We start from the raw sequence: 12,531 nt of genomic DNA on the forward strand, positions 1-12,531 counted from the left end.
AGTCCCGAGAGTCTTAGTAAAGTCCCTAGAGTCTTAGTAAAGTCCCGAGAGTCTTAGTAAAGTCCCGAGAGTCTTAGTAAAGTCCCGAGAGTCTTAATGAAATCCCGAGAGTCTCAGTGAAGTCTGTAATCTGGTGTAGAGGTTTTAGCTAAGTGGTCTGCCCCTCGGGTTAGCGTGCATTTAAATACATGGTGAAATCTTAATTTACCATGCAAGTAGATAATAGAAGAAGCAAGAATAGGATGGATCGCTATAAAATGTTATGCACTTTTTTGATACGCTTCATTTAGCCATAAGCTAGCTGATAGCGAAATAATATTATAGAGAAGTTTAACAGCAAAAGTATATCTCAATAACCTAAGTAAATCTCTATTTTTTTAAGTTTAACTCAATATCATATTTGTGAGACTACTTTGAGTAGCGCTCAAATATAAAGTATTTCCTATATAAGTGGAACGGCATTTGTAACTAATCTTTATTTTAACTAATGGTTCACTTGCGGAATCATCATTTTTGCTATGTTCAGTGAGATGTTTTATATTACACTTAGCGATTTCAATACTGATTGCCGTATCGGCAACTGTTGTAACGGGTAAACTGTCATTTCGGGAAACCGCTATTTAGGGAACTGCTGATATAAGGACCGTTATTATGGAATCCGCTCATACGGGCACCGCTCATCTGAGGGCTTCCCCGCTTGGACATAGACACATGTATTTCATTGAATTCTGAGACACTCTGAAACATTTTGACCAAAGCCACTAAACCGAGAACGCTTGGGCAGGGACACCTAATCCCGCTTGTATTTAATTCAAGTTTATAGCTGTCCCACGTAGTGCAATGGGATTTTGGCCGAAGGGTTGCCCAAGAGTGGGAGAGCTAAGTTTACTTTAAAATTTGAGGCTGAAAAAGAACTTAAAAGTCAACTTTATTCCTTTGAATAAAATTAAAGGGTTGGTCGAACTAACGTCGATCAGCAGTAATTCGTCGGATTAATGAACTGATTTTAACAAACAAAATTATTACATAAGCGTGACTCACGCGAAAGTGAAATAGAACTATGGGCAAGAGAAACCCAAAAAGACTATTGATAAAACTTTTTATTTGAAGGGTTAGTGAGTTAATTGTAAAGGGCTAGTATTTCAATATGGAACTAAACATTTCTAATTAAATTTTTGTGCAGAGTTATGACATACATTTACAGTTCACAAAACAAAATAAGGTTAATAAGCAAAATCAGTTTAGTTATTTAGTACTTAATTTCTTTAGTTAAAGTTAAGGTCAACAAAAATCATTAACACTTACTACTCGGAAACTTACCTCATACAATATTTGCATTTCGTGACACGTTTCATTTTATAACCGACTGTTTCACATAATATATCAAAGTGATGCCAAACATTGATGCGGGTATAAGGAAGCCACGATGCGTTAACCTATACCGGAATATTCGACATGATGACAATGAATAATGAAACGAAAATGGATCGCAACTAAGTTATGAAACCATAAACGAGTAGCCAAAATGTTGGATATAAAAACATGAAGATTTTAAACTGTCAATGAGTTCTGCGGATATTACTTCAGAATATAACGTATTGTTGATATATAATTTCTATTAGTTTAAAAAATTCTTATGAGTATTAAAAAGATGCGTAATAGGTTGCAACGATTTTTATGGATAATAAAGTATATGACGAAATTATTTTCTTTTATCTTTAAAAAACGCTATATACGAATGAACGCCGACATTTATTTGTTGATACGCCTTGTTAATATTTTATTGGTTGTTATCAAGTCTAAAGTTACAATAATTAAACTGATAACGTATTTCGATTATCACTGTTTGTAACAGTAAATTGAATAAATATATACTTCTTTTGTTTGTTTATAGATATTTGAATATAAACAACTTCATCGTCTATTTCAGTTACAATCCATTAATGCATATCATATTATGTATAATGACATGATAGTCATCATTATTCAAATGGCTTATATTATAAAAACTCCGAGCCTGACATTCAGTCAAGTAATTAACCTTGTTCTTATCGATACTGTTTAGGTCTTGGTTAAATCCAAGACGCGTTTTGATTAATCTAGTTTGTTGTGAAGCCAAGAAAATGAAAATGATGAGTATAAAATTTCGAGATAGATAATAACACCATTTTAAAATTATGTATAATGTTAGGCATATAACTTAGCTAGGTAAAGGCTTAATTTTATGCAAAATCTATGAAAATCCTAAAATCTAGTCACTGCCTGATTATTAATGATTGATTATCATAAAAATCTAAAAATACTGCATGAATTACTTCTTTGGAAAAGTTTAAAATGCTGTGAGATTTACTAACTAAGCAGCCGACGCAATCACGAGATCAGAGAATGTATTCCTACGTTCTACGCGGCCCTATTTTTGTAGCCTTGTTTACGGCCGTATAAGTGCGCGCGGACTTTCGCGGTACGAGGATGACTCGGGAAAAATTCGCCTTTGTACACTTTCCTCCCGTAGGGAGGATTCTTATATTACTTTTGGTTTTACTAATATGTATACCAAAAAACTCTACTGATTGCCTGATAATAAACGACCTGTATTAAGATGCTAAATTTTGCAGGGGCGTTACAATTAAGAAATAGGTACATTCTTATTTTTAAATTCGCGGTTTTCTTTAAAAATGGATGTCATGAATGTAGAAATGGTTCATTGCAGAATAACTTCCGTACTTTTCAACCTATTACAATAATATGTAGTATCCAGGTTAACCATATTTTATAGGCGGGATTTAAGGAACAAATTTGCTGCCATCTTTTAAAATGTCGGCCCGAATAGTAACAAAAATATTGTGACGTGTGGCTGACGGTAAATACCGCGTCCCTTTGCCGCTAGTCCTTCTAGATGAAAATAGTAAATTAACCAATCGGTTTGGTATTAATTGAACTATGCAAGTAGACCTCCGAAACATTTTTATTTTAAAATGACCTTTTCAAGCAAACGTTTCGTATGTACACTCGCATAAACTTTGGTAGAGATCCAAATAGCTTTTATCCCCCTTAGATTCTTAGAACCGAGTGATTGATTATGATAGTAATTTTAAACTGATAAAGATTCTTCAAGCGCAATGTTAGGAAACTGTTCTACAAAAATCAAATTACGTTTTAGGAGCCTAATTGTCTCAGTTATATAGATTAGCTCATTTCATAGAGTGCTTAAAAGTACCAATCTTATTTAAAAGATGCGTATGGTGTGCCTTTGTTTTTGAGAACGTACCGTTGGTATAATATTGCACGGTTGTGGAGAAACTTTAATGTGATATAGAAGATTACAGTTACTATCAGGAAATTATGCTGGTGAAACAGGGCAATCTTGTTTCCCCATCTCGACTGTGTTACTGAAATAATTCTCAATGTGATCGGGTACTTTAGTAAGCGCATAACTCAAGTTATGACCCAAACTATCCAATATCTTTAAATACCATGGTGGGATGAGAAACGTTACCCGCGTGAACTCTATGATTTCCTCGTGCCTTTATAAGCCTACAAGACTTAACAATAAGTTAAAGAAGACGAAAAATACATTTTTTTTTATATATTTTTCTCAACTCCGGGTTACACGAAAACAAGGTAGGAAAATATGAAAAAAATTAAGGCTTGACTTTTTAGTGCTGAGAGAACAAAGGTTTGGAGAAATAGAATTTTTTCGGAGTTTGGTCTACCAAGGTCTCTTCCTTTCGAGCAAGGTTTTCTGGCGTGAACCAAAAGATAAGAAATAATAAGAAAAGAAGTTTATAAGTTGCTGAAAATCCCAGGGCATTTTATCTAGAAACGGAAACCGTTGATGGCAGCTTGCGAAAGGGAATAAGAAAACGCAGGCCGAGACGACTAGGAAATAGTGAAGGGACAAAAAAGGGAAACCCTACTATATACGTAGCTTCACTAGACCCTATATCCAACCCTAGTCTCGGCTGCCAATTCTAGCGTACTCAAGCAGCCAGCCTAGAAAACGTTAGTCTTGTCTGTACTACACCACACATTTTTCAATTCCAAGGGGACTCGAGGACACTATTTTCTTGAAATTGTATATACGTGTAGTCACAAATAACACGATTGTATAAGTGACAAAAAAGAAAGATAAAAAACGCTTCTTTCATGGACAAAAAAAAAATACTTTTCGAAAATAAGCGTGCAAAGGCATAGATCATCCTCAAAACAGAATTACAATACTAACTGAAGAAATGATTATCTTTGAAAAACGTTTTTCTCATAGTCAGTAATAGGCTCGCTTCGAGATTTCATTCGATATCAAATCTAGCAAATAAACGGATATGAATGAAAAAGCACAGATTTTCATCGACTCTTCTAAACGCTAGCTTCTCAGAAAAACATCCAGCAATTATCTTCAAATTATTTTAAATATATATCATCAACTATTTTAAAACATGTAAAACTCCAAATGGATCAAGATTTCATCAAGTTCAATGCTTCAGAGATAACCACAGAGTTCGAAACTTTAATTAAATAGTGAATTTTAAACTAACTTGCGCTTTAAAACTTTAGCATGTTTTATTGTGCATAAATGTAAAAAATTTCTTAAATTAGTCAAACCATGGTCAATAAATTCAATTTATATGATTAATTAAAAAATATTATTACGCTTAGCAGTCTAGTTAGTTGTTACTTAAAATTAGCATTTAAGATAAAGAAAAGCATTATAATCAGTTATTTCTTAAAAGTATTATTATCAGTTATTAGTTAAAAAGTCAATTGCTAGATACAGAAAAGTATAATTATCAATTATTACATAAAAGTTGAATTCTAGATACAGAAAAGTATAATGATCAATTATTACTTAAAAAGTTAAATTCAAGATACAGAAAAGTATAATAATCAATTATTACATAAACGTTGAATTCAAGAAACAGTAAGGTGATATAATAAGTTATTACTTAAAAGCCACATTTTATGTACTGAAACGTTTTACAATCAATTCATTACTTAAAAGTCACATTTTAGATACAGAAATTTAATATAGTCTGTTACTACTTGATAGTCACATTTTATATAAAGTATTATAAAAAATTTATTACTTAGAAATAACACTTCAGATACAGAAATATTACTAAAACTAAAAAACTATAGATACAGAAAAGTAATATAATCAGCTTACACTTATTAAATAAAATTCCAGATACATAAAACTATTATAACCAGCTATAACTTGGAAATCCCATTCTAGATACAGAAAAATTATAAAATCAGTTTTTACGTAAAAGTCACCTATTTGATACAGAAAAGTATTATAATCAGTTCTTATGTAAAATTCATTCCATTCTAGATAGATAAAAGTATCACAATCGGTTAGTACTTAAAAGTCATATTCTAGACATAGAAAAATAATATAATCAGTTATTATTTAAAAGTTACATTTATATACAGAAAAAGTATTACAATCACTTATTTCTTAAACACCAAATTTCATACACAGAAATGAAATTATTCTTACTTAAAATTCATCTTATTCTAGACAGAGAAAAGTATTTTAATTAGTTATTACTTAGAAGTCAAATTCTAGACACAGTAAAGTATTATAATCAGTCATTACTTATAAGACCCTGGTTTTCCACAGACGCAGAAGAGAACAGCCATCATTCTGCGTGGAGGCGATTAATATGTTGGGCAGCGGCGAATATCCTCTTCCGCTTATTACCACTCTGACAAGTTCGAACACATCCATGAGGCGCGGCTTAATGTAATTAAAGAGTTTCCCATGGGAAATCATTCTTTACCCCCGCCCGCCAAAGTCTCGGCCAAAGTATTGCTTTTTATTAACGGTAAACATATTTCCCCTTAATGTAAAAAGCGACGAAAAACCACGCAACGAAGAGTAAACCTAAACAAGTCGTCCTAATGTTAGTTAAATCACTCGATCATCTAACTTATTTTCACTTTTACTGAAACTTAGAAGTTAAGTTGATTGTGGCGCGCAAATGTATTTCTTTCTATCAATGCGGAAAGCATGTACAGTTTACACGGCAGTTTCACGCTGAAAGGATCTTCAAAATTTCCATTTGCTATATAGATTTTTCGTGGACAAACAGGATGAAATCGCAAGCTGTCCACCAATTGGGCACTGAAGCAACTTACATAAGAAGGAGACTAGCATATAGGGTCGCGTGACATAAAGCCTCGTTTTGGGATTTGAAACTTGTTTTCACTTTCATTTTTGAATCTCTTCCAAGTTCTACCATAATTTGGGTGGTAAAATAGTGCGCGAAATGAGATTAATTCCCAAGTGTGCCAAGAGGTTGACAAAAGCTTCTTTTACACACGTTGTAACAAACGTTTTCCTACTTTCCAGTTAGTATTTTTACCATATGTTATCCAGTTTTTATGGCTATCAATATTTTAGTTTTTACATCGCAAACTCTGTTTTCTCCGGGTATTCGTAGCGCTGTAATTAGATTTTTTAACGCCAAATAAATTTTGAATGTAAAAGTCATATTTGTGTGTAAAGATTTTTTTTAATTTTATTAGAATGAGCGTAAATAGCAGTAGTCTTTCAAATTCAGTTAATTTTCCAGAACTTACAATGTCTTTTAATATATTTATTTACACTGATCAGTGAAAATTGAGGAACTTCTAAAAGACAACAATCAAATATCGAAAGGCATCGCGCCAAGAGAGAAATATTCCCAGATATGCATTGAAAAGACGGAGGTCAAAAAGAACAATTTCAAAAGTGCGGGAATTTAAATATTTAGATCATATTTTTGAGAAGAAAAAAGGATAATTGTTCATAATTTTTATAAATGTTGTGATTAAACACAATTTATGCAATTTTTCAATAAATGTGCAAATGCCCCCAGATATGCAGGTGAAATATTATGGACGTACTGTGTGGGCACAGATTATTTTTCACTTCATATGGTTTGAAATAAGCGAACATAACTGTAGTCTTTTAAATTCAATTAACGTTTCAGAATTTATGTTTTTTGATTATTTTTATTTTTGACGCTCCGAGGAGAACCCTAACTTATGCTATGAAAAGATGATAGAAGTCTCCATTTATAAAACTGAAAAAAAAAATCCATTTAATTATTTACATTATTTGAGTAGTATAAAGAATTATATTTGGTAATTTCTATAAAAGTTTTGATTGAAGAAAACTAACACAATTTTTAAAAATGTCCCCGATATGCAGCGAAAATACTGTGTCCCCATATATAAAAATCAGATGTGTGTAAAGATTACTTTTAACATAATATAGCTTAGAATAAGCTAAAATAGCTGTAGTTTTTAAAATTGTGTTAATTTTGCAAAATTTACGATTTTGTTTAGATTATTTGTTTTATTTTGAGACATATATATGGGAAAACTAAGAAACTGCAAAATTTCAACTACTCTATATCGAAAGACAATGTGTCATATGAGATAAGCCCCTAGATATGCAATAAAAATGGGATGGAGTTAGTTCCCACATATAAAACTGAAAAACTATGATGGTGCATTTGGCGTTATTTAAATCCCAATAGTAAAGTAATTTTTAATAAGCGGGTTAAGCAAACGGAAGTACGTGGTAGCCAATGAGGAAAGATCTGTGAGAGAAGAGCGCGGAAGGAAACAAGTTGTTCCATGCATAGATTTGGATTGTGAATATAATAGTAGAAGCCCACTTTATTTTTCCGATTTTAATAAAAAATAATTTGCGTTCTATAGGTATTTCGCGCAATTTTCAAACGCTTGTGTTGAAAAGGAAATTAATATGAATTAAAATGTTCAAAATATCCTTTATAATGCTAGAACATTTTTAATGCATCCCTAATACAGCACTGAGTTTCCACCGATTTAAAGGTTTTTAGTGGGGATAGTTGGACCGATTTTTTACTAATTAAAGGTTATGTGCGTCGACATAGAAATTTGTTTTCCTTTTTTAAGTGTAACAAATTTTTTCAATGCTGTAACGTTTTCCTTTTGCGAAAGATGCTGGTCAATATTTTTCAGTTTTACATAACGTTTTAGTCGCTTACGGTTGAGTGCTTTTAATATCACATAGATCGTGTCCAGATGTGTCTTTCAATTGGGCATGCGACGATTGTAATTAGTTACATTGATCCTAGTCGTTTTTCCTAATTAGCAAAGAAACATAAGCCATTCTAAATCAAAATTATAACGCGATAGCAAACTTCACACTAATTACGACAGTGACGACACTGACGGCGGTCTGACAGCCATTACCATCAGCGGGAACTTCCGTAGGTTAACGTAACTCCAGATGCGTGTTAATGGGAAAACTATACTTGTTCAACTGAGCTATAGATGGCGGACTTGGATGTCTTGGAAGAAAACGCGGTTAACAAAAGCATAACCTACGTCCAGTACTTATAGGGAGCTGTAATATGATCCACTTATGGTTTGATTTATGATTTTATGTAATTTTGTCAGCGATTAAAAAAAAGTCGTCTGGCTCTTCAATTTCACTTTTAATAATCCTTTTAAATGTCAAATCTATTTTGGGAACTACGAGTTATGGGTGGAGTGAAACATTATTTTTCACTTGTTTTAAGTCAATAAAAGCGAGCACTGTAAGGGCAATAATGCAACTACTCAATTTAAACTTTACCTTAATGATAAAACAGTGGGATAACACGTAACCAAGGAAATTAACTTTTTGGTTAATTGCACAGAAAACATGTCACAGGACCATTACACTAAATATTTACAGAGGTGGTTCAATCAATATATAAACGCCTGGAAATAGTTCCTCTTATTCGCAGGCGCTTACCAAATCGAAACCTTATCCGTCATAGCAAATACACCAAGGCTCGTTTCAACGCTGCAAGAAACGTTGCCAAGTTATTCAAGCAAGGTAAGTTTTTTCCCTATACGGTTTCCGCACTTTCAATATAAATGTTTGATCTAAAACAGTTCTTTAATATGAAATTTCCAGGGAAATCAGGCATACAATTAAAGGGTGTATCTCGTTAATGCAGTTCCAAGAAAAACAATTCTAAAATTAGGAACCACAGGTTCCAAGAAAACAGCGGCATAGTTCAAAACTGATGTTTTAGGAAATAGTAGTGTTTGAATAATTCTTAACTCTACTGTTTACTTTACTTATTAAAGTGAGGGTAAAGTGGAAAATCAAGTGATTTTTATCGATTATTCTTCTAATTATAAGACCAGTCTGCATAGTGAAACATTCTGGAAATACCCCCGAATGATTTTAAAATTCTAATTAGGTTCAGATTTTAATGATAACCAATCGCGTAACCCCCTGCCTTTTTATTAAAAGGTATGAGAAGCTTCGTTTGAAAAACCTCTGATTTATATAACAAAAGATAGAATTAATTTCTGTGAATTCAAAAATATCAAGCTTTTAATTCTCCGATGTCTGGTTATTTGGCAATATGCATTTGAAAAACTATATCTATATAAATCAAAGTCCTGACTGACTGATTGACTGATAATCAACGCCCAGCCCAAACCGCTTGCCCTAGAAGGCTGAAAATTTGCAGGAACGTTACTCATAAGTAGTAGGCGCGTACTAAGAAAGATTTTTCCAATCCGCCGCCATCTTAAAAATGGCGCCCAGAAATGTAAAAAATATTCCCTATGCAATTAAGTACACGCGTTTCAACCGATTTCACAAATATTTAGTACACTGGTTTGCTTTAACCTTAAGACGGGCTGAATGGTCTTTCGGGTTCGATTTTTCGCCATCTTTTAAAATGGCGCCCAGAAATGTAAGAAAATATTCTCTATGGAATAAATTCCGCGCGTTTCAACCGATTTCACAAATATTTAGCACAATGTTTTCCTTTAACCAATAGACGGGCTGAATGGTATTTTGGGTTCGATTTGTTGCCATCTTTTTAAATGGCGGCCAAAAACTTAAAAACCCTTCTTTATGGAATAATGTCCGCGTGAAAAATAATAAAAAATATCCCGACGGGCTGACGGACTGTGCCGAGTGCCTTCGCTCCTAGGGTGCTACAAAAATATTAGCAGGAGTTCATAATAACCCCCCTTCGGGGGGGAAGTATGAAACTGGCCATAGAGCTAATGGTAAAAATCGCGAACAACAAGATTTTGTCGTTGCGCATAGAAAGGATTAGCCTGTTTATGGACATACAACCTTACAGTATATCGTAGTGGTATCTATGCTCCTTGGTTTTCGCTACAAAACTTCCGTTGGCTGGGATCTCCGTCGAAAAGAAAAATGGCGATATGGTGGACGTAGAAACACGTTGCAATTCTTATATTAATGATACTGGGAATAAATTTGTCCTAACCGTTTTAATTTAACCACGGAATTCTCACTCACACATATCACAACGAAACATCATTGACGATCGTTTAAATGTTTTGTAGAAAACTAGAAACCCCGACTAAAACGTCTAAAAGCCAACTTCTTAGCCAAGGCTTAATTTACACCGTTCCGACAGAAGCAGACGTGAGCCATTTTCGCTCCCAAAATCGCAAGATAAAAATAGTGCTAAACCGGAAGTGTGTAAGTTAATGCGCGTGGGCGCTAAAAAATGAGGTAACTATTTCTTTGGGAGTTAGGCGGTGTATGAATCCGCTGAGCTTTATGGCGAAACTTTGTTGTTACGGGCTTTTTAACCAGTTTCGTACTTCGGGTTATTATGAACTCCTGATATTAGTCATCAGTAAAATCTACACATTCTTTATATCATTTTAGATGGAAGTTCTTATTACACGCGGGCGACGCCGCGGGTAACGGCTAGTCCGTCATATGAAGAGTTTAGGCAGGCCGCATTGGCGAGAAGCGTATAGGATTCCCGCGCTTTTTTCCTCACGTCATATAGCGATTTCCACTGACTGCACTAGAACACTCTAAGTGCACTCTCGGCGCGTTTTCGTCCGCCACTGGGAACACGAGTGCAACACTCGCCCATAATCGCGTTTTCCACTGACCCCAAAAACTGCCCTAGAATTGCTCTTTCGTGCTCTGAAAAATTCGACGGAGCGACGGTGCTCGAGTATGACGTAATAAAATTAAAATGGCGGACCATGCGGTATCTCATAGAAGACAGGTTCTCGCTTATGCTTATTTATTTCTGGAATCGTCTTCTGAAAGTTCTGAAGATGAAGAATTCGAGGTTTTATCATTACATTAAAGATATTACGCCTCATCATAAAACCAATAATTATATCAGATACGTTGTCGATCATTACTCAAAATAGATTTTTTGTAAATTAATTAAAATGATAAGTCTATTAATTGGTTTCAGCCCATTTTGCGTCAAGATATATACAATTTATTAAAATTTCTTCTCCGCACGGTGCCAATTTTGATTATTCAGAGCGTGCTCGGACCTCTCGATCGTGTTCCACTGACGAAACTATTCTCTCCAAAACTCGCTGAGGGCAGTTACGTCATCCTAACCCTGAGAGCACTCTTTGGAGCGGTCAGTGGAAATCTCTAATAGTGATGTCATAAAACAGGCAAACAAACTCGACAAGACAAAATTGTTGATATATCGAAACTGAGTTTTCGTGATTTTTCAATGGATTTTAAAAACAGAAATATTGGTTCAATTATATTAAAAACTCGATATTTTGAAAGTAGAGACTTGAAAGTGTAACATAATACCACTTTCGTGGTAAAATTTGATATGAAATTGTAAATTCGCATACCCTTTAACAAAATTCTCATGGCACTACATCCCTGTAAATTGTACTTGCTCATTAGGGAATTTGTGTAACGGTAAAGAGCGATTGGGGGGACCGCTGTACAGGGAACTGTCGTAACGGGTAAACTGCATTTTCGGGAAACCGCTATTTTGGGAACCGGTGTAGTGAGAACCGCTATTAAAGGGTCCTCTCATATGAGGGCTTCCCAATCAAAACATGATTTAAAAGCTGGTTTCTCTGTAAAAGCTTTAATAGGAAACAGCAACCTATTTTAACTTAAAAGCAAGATTATACGTTAATCCTGTCATCGGGTTATTTTCTTACGCATTTACTTAATCTTATTTAATTAATTAAAAACGTTATGAGATTTCAAGATGATTAATGCGCCGTGAATGGAAAGCTGAAATAAATGGGAAAATCCATATTCTAAAGCTAGAATTTTGTTTGTATTCCAAAGGTCAATATGTTACGATTTCTTAAGTTTTTTTAATTAGAACTATAGCGATTTTTTTATCATCAATCGTTCTGGAAATAGAAGAAAAGCTTTTATTCTTCAAATGCACGCTTCGATTTTATCTTGACGATAAATTGTGGCATTGTGTTTAGGAATTAAGTACGATCTTGCACAGAATAGTTCACAAAATACTTTTAGGTCAACACTTCTTAGAAATATCGAAAAGTAGATTGTAGATTGTAGAATTGAATTTTTTTTTCTTTTTTTTTTTAATTTTGCAAGAAAGCCCCGTTTTCAAGACAGGAATTTCCGAGATAAAAACCAGAAGAAATCGCCTGAGAATTTTCTCGCCGGTTTTCATGTTTGAGAGAATTTTAAGACAATAGCGAGAAAGAGCCTGCGAGATCAATTTTAGCGACATC

Source organism: Phalangium opilio, unplaced genomic scaffold, assembly GCF_054372755.1.
Source record: "Phalangium opilio isolate 3A_F unplaced genomic scaffold, DU_Popi_V2 ptg000031l_1, whole genome shotgun sequence".
Lineage (NCBI taxonomy): Eukaryota > Metazoa > Arthropoda > Arachnida > Opiliones > Phalangiidae > Phalangium > Phalangium opilio.